Below are 15,668 nucleotides of genomic sequence, written 5' to 3'. Positions count from 1 at the left end.
CAAAATAGAATCTTTGTCCTTGTGGGGGAGGTTAATAAGAGATTTGGGAAAAAAAAGCCAAGGATAACACAGGTTGATAAATGCAATCCAAGGGAGAGTACGTATGCTCTGGGAATGCACTTCATCTGTACCTGAGGGGTGGAGAAAGCCTTCTTGGAAGAGGTGAAGTTAAAATGAAGGATAAGCAGGAATTGGAACAAAGCTGGGGACTAACGCTGTGGGGGCAGTGTTATTTGCTGAGGAAACACTCAAAAATGAGCGACAGTATGGCACATCTCAGGTAGTCAAGGCAGTTAGGTGGGCTAGAAAGAAAGTTAGTGTTGGGGCAGGGGTGGCAGGGCTGAGGTCCTGCAGGAGCTTGTGAGCCAAGCTAAGGAATCTTGCTTTATTGGGAAGAACAATGGGATTTATTGAAAGATTTTTAGGCATAGAGCGACATGATCAAATTTGTATTTTAGAAAGGTCACTCCTGTTTCAGCATTAAGTCGCCTGGAGAGCTTAAGACCATGCATCTGTGGAAAGATCAGTTAGAACAGGACTTGAGTAATATGGTGAGAGATACTGGCCCCTGAATAGACTAGCGACCAGCGAAGGAAAGAGGTATGTGATGGGTGGAGAGCTAACAGCCATTGATGATTGATGGTTAGACAGGCCAAGAGGAAAGTGTCTGGTTTAGATCATTGGGTTGATGGTGATGCCATTTACAGGTGCCAGAAACAGGAGTAAGAGTAGGTTTGGAGAGGGAAGGTGGTAATTCTGATTTGGGTCATTTAGGGGGACATCCACACGGAGAAGTCCAGTAGGCAATTAGTTACATGGTTCTAACACTCAGAGGAGGGAGCTGATCTGCAGATAGAAATTGGCGGTCACAGCATGTAGATGACAATGAAAGATATCACCTGGGGTGATTGCTGAGAGAGGAGCACCGGGTACAATGCCGAGGAGCACCAACAACCAAAGGGTGGGCGATTGGCAGGAACCCACCAAAGAGACTCGGAATGAAGAAAAATAGGGAGAAAGTCAGGAATGCCCATTCTGCAGAACCACAGAATCTAAGAAAAGTGAGTCAAAACTAAGCACAGGCCCGATTATTAACATATTTTACTGTAAGAAATCAAGATAAGCCAAGGGACTTTAGGAGTTAGAGTAATGGGAATAAAGAATAGACTTTGCTTTTAGTGTCTATAAGAGTGCGTGTGTGCATGTGTGCGTGTGCGTACGTGTGCGTGTGTGTGTGTGTGTGTGTCTGTGTGTGTGTTCGGAATTTACAGAAGGAAACAGAGAATATGGGGAATATTGTCAGCAGATATTACTGATATTCTCTTAGCTCAGTCAGATATGAATGTATAGTCACTTAACCTATATTTGGTTAGAACTTATGTATAGAGCATTTTTCCTATGGTGGTGGGAGATGGACAAGAAGTATAAGCTGTATTTGCTCCCTGGAAACCTGTGATCTAGTTAGGGATGTATCACATGCACAGTAGCACCAGCATCAGGGGCAGCTTACGATGAGTACCAAGAGCTTATGTAGAAAATAAGATCTACAAGAATTCACAGGAAGGAGTTATTGATCTTCACCAGGAATGTGGAACAGAAACACAAGACACAGGGCCGGCCATCTAATCTGTGTACTGACCAGAATTTTGCAGGTTTAGGATTGTTAGAAAACTACCTGCAAGGAAGATAGAATCCTAGTCTTGTTCTCCACCATGCCCTTTTCTGAACTCACCAGGGTTAACGCTCCATCTTTTCAGAAGTGCCTCTGGCTTCTCAAAGCAACATTCATCATGAAGAGAACAATTAGTCTTTGTCTCTCAATAGTAACAGAACCAACAGCTCAGAAAGGAAAAGCCGGCAGTGACTTTTCAATCACCCCTTCCACCCCCCAGGTTGTTCTGAGAAATCCCCAAATTTCTTATAGGCAGAACATGCAGTGTATTTAGCAACAAGTTCCTCCTTGCCCTGAAGTACACCGAAGACATCAACTTTGAAAGATCACGGAAAACACTGGGAACTTGTGGTTTTGTTACTCGGCAACTGAAATCTGAAATATTAAATGGGAAATTCGCATTATTTTATAATTGTAAAAATGCAATACATGTTATTTTCTTTTCTAGGAGGGGAAAACACTGAGTTTTAGTATCCCATTGTTTCAAAAATCCACACTTGTTAGACTAGCTTTGCTGCTGCTATACTGTTGTCATCCAAAGTGGATAGCTCATGGGCTGGTAGTGTCCAGGTAAAGCAGGAAGCTTTAGCTAGAATTCCCAGGAAATTCTAGCTAGAATTCTCAGGAAAGCCAATATTCAGAGAATGAGAAGAATTTTGCCAGAGAACTAGAAAAGCTCCCCTGCTTGTGGTAGTGGTGGCAGAAGAGAACATTGGAGAGACAGAGATCAGAGTAGTGACATCATCCCGAGATTAGACTGGGGGCACGATGTTGCACCTGCTCCATTTGGGGGAAATGTGGCTTCTCCCTCGCTGCTGCCTTTCCACCTCTGGGATTGTCCCTGACTCCATGCCCAATGCAGGAGAAACTGTCACTGTGGCAAACCGCATTCCCTAAACCATGTCTTGGGACTAGTGCCCTGGCAAGAGTGCATGAATGATAAGGAAACTGGACAGAATATTTGGCATAGCTTCTCGAAGAAAATGGGATGGGGGCACGTGGGTGGCTCGGATGGTTAAGCATCTGACTCCAGCTCCGGTCATGATCTCATGGTTTGTGGGTTCAAACCCCATGTCAGGCCTTCCGCTGTCAGCACAAAGCCCGCTTCAGATCCTTGGTCCACCTCTCTCTGTCCTTCCCCCATGCGCACACACAAAAATAAATACACATTAACCAAAAAAAAAAAAAAAAAAAGAAAAAAAAAAGAAAAAGCAATAAAGAAGAAGAAAAAGGAAATGGGATGGAAGACATTCTTCTGTATGAATCAGACTTGGTTGAATGACTGATTTGAATGGTGACCTGAAACTCAAAGCTGTATTAGGCATGCTGGGTACTTCTGGATTCAGGGGTGCATCTTACTACATCTCTGCTCCCCTTTCCAGTGCAATTATATCATTAATTAATATACCCCCAAACACCTGTAAGAGTTTTTGCTACATGATAGATGTAAAATAACTATTTGTTGAATAAATAGTTTAACTGGGTATACTATGTGTAGATAATATAAAACTGAGTGTTTTTCTAATGTTTCATGAAATCAATTTCGCACTCAATTGACTGTATTTCTAGACAAAGGTCTCAGATCATGGCCACCTGTAAATTACAAATTTTGCAACATTACATGTGGGGCATGATGTTTCCTTATCTATTAACAGAAAATGTTTGAATCGTCTTCAACAAAATGTTATCTAAGGATTCTTGTCATTCTAAAACCCCAAAAAATCTATGAATGTAGATTATTTCTCAAGATGCTTCCATTTATAACACTCCATGTTTCTTATAAAAACACACAAAAGAAGAAACACACCTGTTGGCTCTATTTGACACTTCATTATACCTTAGGCTTTGAAAATGATGAAAAAGCAATGTCAATTCACCTTTGGTGGTGATCCAAGCATCACTGCATACGGATGAAATGTTAGTTATTGACTTTTGAAAGATTATTCGGTCAGGACAATTCGTTCACAAGGAGGACCTATTATTTATTAATCACCTTTCAGGCACTGTGCTAGCACCCTCCTAGTGGCACTCTGAGTATAGTTGAGAAGACAGACAAAAACCAGTCAAATAATTACAAACTGTCAAAAATTACTAGGACAAAATATAGCGGGGCCACGGTAGAGGTGAGCTATTTTGATAGGGAAGTCAAGGAAGGTCTTTCTGAATAGGTCTCATCTGACAGATGAGAAAGATTCAGCTGAAATTCAGGGCAAAGGGGTAAACGTTTCAGACAGAGAGCACAGCATGGACAGACAAATCACAATTTTGGACCTTGTGTTTACAGATGAAATGGTACGACACTTAGGATTTGCTTTCAAATGTTCATTGAGAAGCTGGGGATGGGGAGCGTTAGCATCACAGATAAACAATATTGGCCATAGAATGGTGATGGTTGAAACTAGGCAGTGGGCACACAGAAATTTCTTATTCTGTACCCCTTTTATGTATGTTTCTAATTTTCCACAATAAAATGTTTTTAAAAAGCCTGGGGAACTTCTTTCGTTTTTAGGTCTAGTTGTTGTCGAATTTTGTTGGTAGTTTTAGATGTATGACCCTCTTTTAGCCGTCACCATTTAAAGAATATTGGAACCGTTGGTCTGAGGAGAAGAGTGTTTGAAATATCTGAGAGGAGAGCTCAGTAAAGTCCCCTCAGTATAGACTAATCTCGAACCTCAGTGTAGACTCAGTGTAGAGGAGGCAGCCCTCAGTATAGACTAATCTCCAACCTAGAAGAGAAGAATTTTCACAAATTCTTATGAAGTGAGAGAAGAAGAATATTTAAAGAAACTTGACCAAGTTCAGCTTTTAAAATATCAACTTTTTTGAAGTTTAATTTACATGCAGTGAAGTTCACATATTTCAAGTATGCACTGTGGATATATAGGTTGATAGCACTGTGGAAATATACCCCTATCAAAATATAGAGTTCCTCCACCTCTCCAGAAAGTTCCTTTGTGCCACTTATGGTCAGTTTCCCCTCCTTCACTTTAGGAAACCACTAATCTGATTTCTATCATTCTAGATTAATGTTGTCTGTTCTGAAATCTAATATAATGGAATCACACCAATTCTTAGTATTATCTCCCTTCATTCAACATGTCTGCATGATTTATCCCTGTTGTGGTGTATATTCATAATTCATTTTTTTTTATTATTGAGTAGACTATTAAGCTGCCTGGTTATACCACAATTTATTTATCTATTTATTTATTGATGGGTACTGGGTTAATTCCAGGTTTGGACTATTGCGAATAAAACTGCTATGAACAGTGAACATTTGTATAAAAGTCTTTTGTGTGCCATATGTTTTCATTTCTCTTTAGTAAATACTTCAGTGGAATTGCTGGGTCATATGGCAAGTATATTCCAAACTGTTTTTCAAAGCAGTTGCACCATTTTACACTCTCACCAACAATGTATGAGGATTACATTTGCTCCCCATCTTTGACAATGTTGGATATTGCCAGTCATTCTAAGTTTAGCCATTCTGGTGGGCATGAAGTCATATCACACTGTGGTTTTAATTTACTTTTCCCAAGTGACTGATGTTGAGTATTTTTTCATATGCCTATTGGATATTCATATACCTTCGTGAAGAGTCTACTGAAATCTTTTACCCTTTTATTTTTTTTTATTTATTTTTAATTTTTTTAACATTTATTTATCTCTGAGACAACATGAACGGGGGAGGGGCAGACAGAGAGGGAGACACAGAATCAGAAGCAGGCTCTAGGCTCTGAGCCATCAGCCCAGAGCCCGACGCGGGGCTCGAACTCACGGACCGCGAGATCGTGACCTGAGCTGAAGTCAGACGCTCAACCGACTGAGCCACCCAGGCGCCCCTTTACCCTTTAAAATAAATTGTATTATTTGTCTTCTTACTGAGTGAGAAAAGTACTTTACATATACTGGATGTACTCCTTGATCAGTTATATGTGTTGCAAATTTTTTCTCCCGGTCTTCCTTTTTATTTTCTTGATTTTTCTTTCAAAGAAAACAGAAGGATTTAATTTTATTACAATGTAATAAATTTTATTTTATTTTTAAGTGCTATCTCTGTCCTAGTGAAGAAATCTTTGCCTGACACAAAATCATCATACCTATTTGGGTCTATTTTTGATCTCCTTATTCTATTCCACCCCCTTGATTGTTTCATAGTAAGTCTTAGTGTCAAATAGTGTAAGTTCTTCAATTTTTTTCATCTTTTTCAAAATTATCTTTCCCTTAGATCCTTTGCATTTTCATATACATTGTTGGATCAATTTTCAATTTCTTTATTAAAAAAAGATCTGCTGAGATGTTGATTGGGATTACATAAAATCTATAGATTAATTCAGTAAGAATAGAGAGCACTGAGCTTCCAATTCATGAACATAGTATATATTTCCATTATTCAAATCTTTAAGCATTTCTCTGACAATGTCTATTTTTTATTCTGAATAATGATCTTGCATAGATTTTGTCAAATTTATTCCTAAGTATTTTATGTCTTTTGATCCCATTGTACATAGTATACTTTTGAAATTTTATTTTCCATTTTTTTGCTCATCTATTTTGAGATTAATACATTTGTAAACTTAACAAACCATAACACTAACATTTTCATGAATTGTTTTTCATAAAAATGCAATTAAATGGACTGTATTTTACTGCTAAAAACAGATATCCCATGAAGAAATAATCTGAATCAAGCTATGCAATGCACATAGTCCTTCCAAGCTTTTTCACTATGCTCTCTTGGAAGAAAATTGGATAGATGTCACCAAGTTCTTATACTACTGGAAATGGGAAAAGGATAAGTTTTTCCTTTATACTGAAAATAGCCCAAGAAGATAGTATAACTTAAGGAAAACTGGAGAAAAAAGCAGCAGAATCCTTTGCCGTGACTGCTCACACAGCATATGCTAAATGTCTGCATTGTGTTTTTCAGAACAGTCATCTTACCCAGAGTCCAGTTCGGGGAGTCATTGTGCTTTCCCAGAAAGATCCTGATTCTCTCGGTTTAAACCTGAGCTTTGTGACTTTCCAGTTGAGTAAGTTTGATTGAGTAACTTGTTCTATAAAAGACTTACAGTAGTTTTAATTTTTTCCTTTAAAATCGAAGTGGTAATAATTCTTGCTTTGATTCCTTCATGGAACTTTTTCTAAGGATCAAATGTTAAGGCTCCTAAAAGCCCTTTATAAACAGCAAATCTTTAATCGAATGTTAAATTAAAAAAGTTTTTTTAACGTTTCTTTATTTTTGAGAGACAGAGAGAGACAGCACAAGTTGGGGAGAGGCAGAGAGAGAGGGAGACACAGAATCCGAAGCAGGTTCCAGGCTCCCAGCTGTCAGCACAGAGCCCCACGCGGTGCTTGAATTTGTGAACTGCGAGATCATGACCTGAGCCAAAGTCGATCTCTTAACTGACTGAGCCACCCAGGGGCGCCATCAAATGTTAAATATTAGTACGATTGGAAAGCTTTTTGAATGGCTATGCAGAGCAATTTAATTACTAGCGACAGTTTGTTGATTTTTTTTTTTTTTTAATATTTGGCATGGGAAGAAGTGAGAAAAGGGAGCCTTAACATACACTGAATATCTGCTCTGTGCTAGGCATCTAGAGTCTCAAAGGGGCAAGGCAGGCCAGACTCTTAATATAGCTGAAATCATACACCTCAGATTATTATTGAGGTGTTTTCATAGATTTTAGGTTTATTTACAGTGTCTGTACTGAAATTTATTTTTGGAAGCTTCAGTCAAATAGTGTTTCTTCGGTATTAGATGCTGAGAGGAAGCATAGATAGATGCTGAGAGGAAGTCTAGCCACTGCCCTCAAGAAGCTTTTTCTCCAGACACAGACACAGGACATATCCCCAGGCAAACACTTGCTGATAATTCCCAGCAATATGCAGGCATGCTGTTGGAATGCATAGATTGTTATGCTTCAGGATACAGAGGAAGCTGACAGCGTAAGTGGGCATCTATGGGTTGCTAGAATCTCACCTGGGCTTTGAATTGGCAGATATGAGTCAGGGAGGAAGCAGGGAGGGTGTACCTCCTGACAGGAAGTGATGGGAATTCTGGGAAGACACGGTTTCTACGGGAAGGGCCTCAGGCAGTCCGTGTGGTTGGAGACGTGCCTGTTGTGTGGTGGTCAAGCGCTGGGTCTGGAGGGAGACTATCTACATCTAAATGACCACCATTGTCTATCTTTGAGGTTCTGGTCACTGTTATGCCCAGAATTCGTGATCCCCAAAGACCACTAGGGAGCCGAGTCCGATGCAAAAGCAAAAGAGCCTTTATTCAAGCTAGCTCGAGCTCAATCCCCTACCTGCACCGACGCAGCAGTGAGATACCAGGGAGAGAGAGCGAGTTTCAAAAGCACAAAGGTTTTATAGGGGTCTAGGGGCAGTTGGTGAGGTAACAGCTGTGGCCTCAGCCGATTGGCTGGGGAAGGGTCGGAGTCCTGTTACGCAGGTCGCTGGGCGTGTTTTGATCAGGAAGTTTGAACGGGTGAGCGGGAGGTTACTCAAGGGGAGGAGGCGAGGTCTGAGGTTTCTGTGATTTTCCTGGAAAAGGGGTCATGTCAGGGACATAGTCACTCAAGGTGGAGGACACAGAACAAAATGGAGTCGGCTGGCGTATGCCCGCCCTTTCAGTCAACTGATTCACTCCATGAGCTCATGGATGCGTGTGTGCATGTATAGGCACATGTGTGCACTCACACACAATTCCCTCTCGTGAAATAAGGACAATGGCAGTGCTTATCTTCTAGGGTTCTAGTGAAGATTCGGTGAGACAATGCGTCAACGGATGCAGCGTGCTTCCTGACATGTAATGCACAAGGATAGCTGTCTTCATTACTAACGGTCTTAGATGCCTAGCAAAGGCAAAAAATGTGTTCAAATTCCTGTACACTATTTTCCAAATTTATTTGTGTTTGTAATTGTATTAGTTGACTAGTTTCTCCTGAGGCCTCTCACCTCGGTGATGGTGTCTTCTCACTATGTCCTCACATGGCCTTTCTTCTCTGCACCTGGTGTCTCTCCCTCTTTTTACAAAGACACTAGTCCTGTTGGACAAGGGCTCCACCCATATGATCTCATTTAACCTCAATTACCTCTTTAGAGGTCCTGTGTTCAAACGCAGCCGCATTCTGAGGTCCTGGCATTTAAGGCTTCAACATATGAATTTGGGGAGGGACACAATTCAGTGCATAATGGTAACCATTCTTGTTTTATTCCCTCTGCTTTCAGAGTGCAGAAGGGTTAATCCTTCCACATGGCCCTCATCCCATCAAGTGTTGCCCTCCTCCTCTCTTTTTCAGTGGCTTGATACTTGAGGATCTATGTCATATTGCTTTTTTTTTTTTTCTTTCTTTCTTTCTTTCTTTCTTTCTTTCTTTCTTTCTTTCTTTCTTTCTTTCTTCTTTCTAAACATTTTTCTTAGAAGAAAAAGTGGATAAATGTAAATTTTCCTACCTCACACATTTACTATTGTAGAGATTGAAAGCTTTTTCTTCTCTATAGTTAAATTGAGAAAAGATCCTTTATTTTAAGGTTTTTTATATAGTGCAGATTAAGAGGCAGCAAGTGACATACTAGCAGTGTGTGTGTGTGTGTGTGTGTGTGTGTGTGTGCATTTGGCATTTAGTCAGAAACTTTGGAAATCCTAACTGATATTTGGATGAACAATTGAAAAAAACATGCTTGCTCTTCAATTGAAAAATGTGTCAGAAATGGGAAAACCAACCATAGGGGAAAAAAAACCCCATGAAAATATAAAGAAGATTGCTGGTCTACATTAAAAATGTAGATCACTGCTTTTAAATAGAATGGAAAGGGTAATGTATACTTAAAAAGTAATGTCGGGGCACCTGGGTGGCTCAGTCCGTTGAGCGTCCGACTTTGGCTCAGGTCACGATTTTGCAGTCCGTGAGTTTGAGCCCTGCGTCGGGCTCCGTACTGACAGCTCAGAGCCTGGAGCCTGTTTCTGATTCTGTGTCTTCCTCTCTCTCTGACCCTCCCCCATTCATGTTCTGTCTCTCTCTGTCTCAAAAAATAAATAAACGTTAAAAAAAAATCTTAAAAAGTAATGTCAAACAAGTGGGTGCAAATGTATAGCGTCCAGCTCCAAGTTGGGATGATGGAGAGCTTTGCCAGTGACAGGAGCCCTGTTGTCAAGAGTGCCCAGATGCTCAAGCTCTCTCTCTCTCATCTCCCTGCCAATCTCACTGCATCCCTGCCATTTTAGACACACTGTAGATACGGTGTTAACTTAAATGATACCCAGGAAAAAAAATGCACATGGAGCGCATGGAGAAAAGCCTAAGTTCTTCCTGGTTTTATGAGCTGCCAAATCTTGCTGCTGGTGTTGACATTAACAGAGGAATGTGATATTAATATTTAGTTCACTCTGTAGAAATGTGCATTTAAAAGGCAATTTCAGCCTGCAGGCTCCAGAGCAAGATCTCTGCCTCTCAGTGTCTTTCTTACACACACACCACATGTGCACGCGTAAGTGTGTGTGCGCACGCGCGCGCGCGCACACACGCACACACACACGCACGCACACAGAATGTTCTCCAGCTCACATGACTGGGAATCCTCGATTAATCCCAAGAATAACACATGGCCAACAGAAGGAGGGGATCTAGCAAAATGGCAATGTTTACAGCTACAGGGGATGCCCGGTGTGCATGAGAGCTTTGTGAGCCCTGTTGGAGATGGAAGTCCCACATGGACAGCTGCAGCATCAAAGAATCCCGGTGACCTAGATTCAGCTATAGATTGGGGACTGTTTTGGCCCCGCGTTGCCACCACTACGCCAGCAGCCTGCTCGCAGTTTCATGGGCTGCCCGACAAACAGCGCTGACCCATTTCACCATGACAACCGGGGCTGCTCTACTAAGGGCTGTGCGCAAGGAAGCACTCACGGCTGGCATTTTAAAGATTTCAGAATTAAGTTTACTCAGAGTTTTTGAGACACACACTTAGAAGGCTTGACCAAAGCTGACATCCTTTGACAGCAGTGGAACAGTTAGGAAAGTGAAATGTGGAGAAAGTTGCTGTTTGCTTTTTCTACATTCTAAACTATCAGCAAAGCTCTCCGTTTTATGTTTTACTCAGCCCCTAGCATGGCAATAAGTATGTTTCTAATCAAAGTGAAGTGATAAACAGAGCATAACTAGGTGAAAAGGCTAAGGGATTAAGTTCCTGGCTATACACTTCGGTCTATTAAAACAGAATATATAGAATCAAATAATTTAAAACCTCCTGATAAATAAATGGAAGTGTTTAAAGGTGGATTTATTACAGCTTTGGCTCAACCTTGAACTGTACAGAATCAAGTTTCACTGGAGAATTTAAATAGCATGCCCCTTAGGGGGGAAATGGGGCTGTGCTTTGGGAGAGAAATTCCATTTAGTAAGTGCAATTTAGGAAAATCAGGGCCTGGTATGTGCATGTGATTGCATTAAAATGCTCCCTCTGCTTTTTTGACAAAAAGCATAGCATAGAATGAAAAGTGTTTACAGGTCATTATATTGAAATCCATGCACCATTCTCAGCACCGCTGTTGTTGTTGTTGTTATTGTTCTTATATTAGCTCAAGAGGGTAAACCTTAGAACTTCCTGAGTGATACTCTATTTCCTAAGCAGAGCAAACAAAATCAAAACAGGTCAAGCACCTGCTTCATGTGATTCAGAATCTATTCCCAGTGACGGATCCTGTCCTTGGGACAGGAAGGTCTCTACCTGGGGACGACAACGTCACACAGTCTTTACTTTTTAAGTAGAGGAAGAGGAGTAGTCAGAGCTTGGCATCATGGGAATTGGTCCAATGCAACTTGGGGAAACGTGGAAATAAAACTATAGCATATCTTTGTAAAATAAATAAGCCAATCACAGGTCACAGAGGTTTTACGAAGCCTCTTTCCATTCTCTCTTACTCAGCATTTTCCTTCACTGCTTGAAAAGGTTTTCTTTCCTCCTGCAAGGACTCAGCCTCCTTTCCAGATCTTTCTTGTCTCAAGTCTTCCAGGAGCAATCCTTATCATGTATATAAGAACTGCCTTCCTGTTGGAGAAGCACCTAACTTTTGCAGGTGCATGGGCCTGCCACTGGTCACCCCAGGCAAGGTCCGCTATCAGTGAAGAGTTTATTGAGTTAACTAAGCAGCTAATACATTATGGCAGACTAGATCAGGAACTAGAAAACAAATACCATTTGTAAACAGTAGTAGCTAGGAATCAATCACTCAACTCTCAAGGACAACTAAAGAAGAAAATTAATTATCCAATATACCAGAAAGATAATAATGGTTCTTCATGGCTAAAAATGGATGCTTACATAGGATAACACAGTTCATCTGTATGTCTAGCCATCTTGATATAAATGGTAGCCTTTTTGGGTCTTCATCTGAATGACAAATTACGTGGTCTTCCTAATAGTAATATTTTCATCGCTGAAAACATCTTTTCCAATGCCTTGCTACGATTTAATTTGTTGCATGTGACTGTGGTTTTATCACAAGGGGGTTTTCATTAAAAGCCTGTGGTCACCGTGTCTACAGAAGCTCTACCCCTTCCACATGATAGACTTGGTTAATCACAGGACCGTATGTAGGAGGGAGCACAGCCCAAACCGGAGGTAGGCCAGGTTCAGAGATGCTTGGTTTCTCCAGGATAATCTTCTGTCTGCCCCACGCTCCTCGGGTACATGCTTTCCTCTGAATCTGTCTTCTCCCTATTCCTCTTGCCAGTCCCTGTCCAAGGCCTGAAGCTCCCAGGTCTTCCACTATCACCAATAGACCAATGATTGGTGTGTCCACCAAATGTCTGTGCTGTGAAGGGTTATTTGCAAGTTTAAAAGGAGCAAAGATGTGAAAGACAAAAAGAAAGCTTTCCTGGTGGAATTTCTGGCATCCACCCTTAAAACCACACCACGTAGACAGCCTCTTCATTTACTCTTATACCTATGCCATCAAAATCAGTGAGGCCAACAGACACCACGTGATCAACAGGACTCCTCAGCGTAAATGATCTGAAACACAAGGTCAAAAACAGCCTCTTGGTTTTAAATGCTTTTCATTCCTTGGGCTGTGAAGCTATGTTATAAGTTTCTGAAAATGACACTTACAGGAAAGCAAACAGACATCCAGAGTGCGTCTGTCATCTCGTACTTGGAAGGCAGGGAATATCTGAGATCAGTGTAATACTGATAATACCGATATAAAAGAATAATGTATGCATCGGATATTCAAATCAATTTCTTAATTCAAGTGGCATACAATTGGCAAACTAATTATATGGTATTTACTTTTTATTTTGTGAAAAATAACATCTTATAATATCAATAAATTCTAGTGGGTTGTTTCTAATAGAAAAATTTAAAAATATAGAGTAAGGAATTTCATTAAATCATCCAAAATCCTTCTAACGGCTGTGATATTGTCTCTCTTCTACCCTTCAATCATTGATTTATTATCTTCTATGGTTTGCCTTGCCAGGGCATTTAAGGACTAGTATAAACATTATCTTTGCAAATGCTTTCAGACTTTCAGCTCTGAGTTTCTGCACAGCTTTAATGGAATTCATTATCCAGGCACGCACTATCTTGTGAACTGAATCATCTTTTTGAATTGACCATGGCTTCACTGATGCCTTAACTAAAAGACATTTTTTCAGGAAGGGTATAGTTTTCATGTTTTATTATACGCATTTGAATTTCATTATTACATACTGAGCCCAAGTATACGCTTGCCTTGGCTTATGTCCAGATGTTTGAACTGTAAAGATAAAATGGATGGCTTCATATTAAATAATTAGAGACTCTAGGGGTGGAAAATTCTGTCTATACATTCATACATTTAGTGGCACAAGTAAATTCTAGGGACTATGAGAGCTATAAGACTGTATTCAGGGCTGAAGGGAGAAGTCTTTGGTTGCCGACAAGAATCTCCCCTTGAGTTCAACTTCAGACAAACTAAAAGAGTCTGTCAGTATACAAAAGCCCCTGAATTGCACTAAATCTCCAGTCAGGAGACAGGTAGCAACAGGATAAGTAAAGGAACTGGGTCCTGCCTTTTCTGGCTATGGGGACGGGCCAGTCTGCAGTGAGCAGAGCTGACTGGTCTAGGAGGCAGAAAGCCGACAGGAGGCAGTAGCTCAAGTCCAAAATGTGCAGATTAGAGGAGCAGGCTGGAAATTCTAGAGGCAGAGTGGTTAATGCATTCCTCAACAGTCCTTGCTTTCTAATCAAGTTCCTAGGATGCTTACCTCAGAGTTAACTAAAGATACTTAATGATGCAAATGACCAGCCCATTTACTTAACCTGGAAAAGCATGGTGTTAGAGTGAGCATAGTTAGTACTGATGCAGGCTAGATACACATGCATTTAGTTCTGGTACAAAGTCATCACCTTCCACTTGGAATTTGCATAAGAAATGGCTTGTTTTGGTCATGTTTTGGTCATGTCTATGATGGTCATCGTACTGACAGATGAAACGACTTGCCATTCTTTAAAAAAAAAATCATGGTCCTTTCTTTGTTTCTTTTTTTCCTTGTAGCTCTGCTTTTATTTTTTATCAGTTTTATTTGTTCATTCACTAAGTGAATATTTAGGCAACACCATCTTCCTTCTCCAACAAGGCATTGTGCCAAGTAATATGCCATGCGAGATGTGACCCCTGCCTTCCATGGGTTGCATTCTGGTGGGAAGCCTAGCACTTGTACCCATACGCATAATATTCCGGGCACTAATGACATACTATATCTGTGATGCAGACCATGTGCTCCAGAAATCTGAAATAGAAGGGATCTGGCTGTAGCGGGAATAATATTATGAGAGCTGAAGGGTCTAGTTCCTTTTGATAAAGATTGGAGGGCAGTGTTGGGCAGAGGAGCTGCAGCAGAGGCAACAACGTGGAGGTTAGAAGGGCATTCTATGATCAAGAAGTAATCCAAAATAAGTTACATTTAGATCTCCACCTTGAGGAGATCTCAAGGGCTTGAGACTGGAAAAACAGTTGGGAGCCAGAATTTCAGGCTAAGTGATTTGGTCTTAATTCCGTCGGCCATGAAGAGATAGTCAAAGATTTTAAGTAGGATCTTGGTGACTTTGCTGTGTTTTAAGAAAATGATTAAGGATGGAGGGCGCCTGGGTACCTCAGTGGGTTAAGCATCCAACTCTGGATTTCAGCGCAGGTCACGATCTCACTGTTGTGGGATCGAGCCCCTCATCAGGCTTTGCACTGATGGCATGGAGTCTGCTTGGGATTCTCTGTCTCCCTCTCTCCGCCCCTCCCCTGCTCATGTGCTCTCTCTCTCTCTCTCTCTCAAAAATAAATAAATAAACATTAAAAAAAAAAAAAAAGAAAATGATTGAGGGCACTCTGCAGGATGGACCACAGGAGAGAGGAAGGTCCGCTGGGAAACTATGGCAGCGCTCAAAGGGTGGTGTGATAAGATGGGAACTCTGGAGGTAGCAGTACGAATAAAAGGAAGAGGAGAGATGACACGGAACATGGGCGTTATTTTTATGTCCCCAGAGAATTGAGTTTGTGCTGATTAGTGAAACAATACAACCAGTTACGCTTCTGTTAAGCCTTCAAAAATTGTAACAAGTTATTTCGCAGACATTGTGCCCATGATTTACTTATGAAAGGGACTCCATCAGTGATTTAGAAGGCATATATCTAATGGTACATAATTAATGACTATCATCATTTTAAGCCCAATATGCTTCGTTGTCCAACCCTTTGCTCCCCACACTTCTCAAGTGCAAGGGCATCTTCGGGGCACCACCTGTTCAACCCTCATCCATCCCTCGGAGACCCATGAAGCATTGCTGTTTTGAAGGTGGGGAAACTATAGCACAGGAAGTATAAGTATACAAGGTGACACAAAAGTAGCATTCTCATTACACCAATTTCCTTTAGCAGGAGACAGGTCAGAATAGCTTTAGGTGGCAATTACTTAACAGTCAAATAATCTGACCAGGCCAAACTTTTGAT

At 40.9% G+C, this 15,668-nt stretch overlaps 1 long non-coding RNA gene across 1 annotated transcript in view; it reads left to right on the top strand.

Moving 5' to 3' along the window:
* Positions 1 to 15,668, top strand: part of LOC131514717 (uncharacterized) — a 61,795-nt gene that overhangs the window by 25,104 nt on the left and 21,023 nt on the right. Inside the window, exon 2 of the long non-coding RNA XR_009263236.1 lies at positions 6,603 to 6,705. This is a non-coding gene — a long non-coding RNA (uncharacterized LOC131514717). The remainder of the gene's footprint in view (positions 1 to 6,602; positions 6,706 to 15,668) is intronic.

The sequence above is a fragment of the Neofelis nebulosa genome, chromosome 6 (assembly GCF_028018385.1).
Source record: "Neofelis nebulosa isolate mNeoNeb1 chromosome 6, mNeoNeb1.pri, whole genome shotgun sequence".
NCBI lineage: Eukaryota > Metazoa > Chordata > Mammalia > Carnivora > Felidae > Neofelis > Neofelis nebulosa.
Note: the sequence above shows the minus strand (reverse complement) of the source record. Positions and strands in the feature narration are given on the sequence as shown.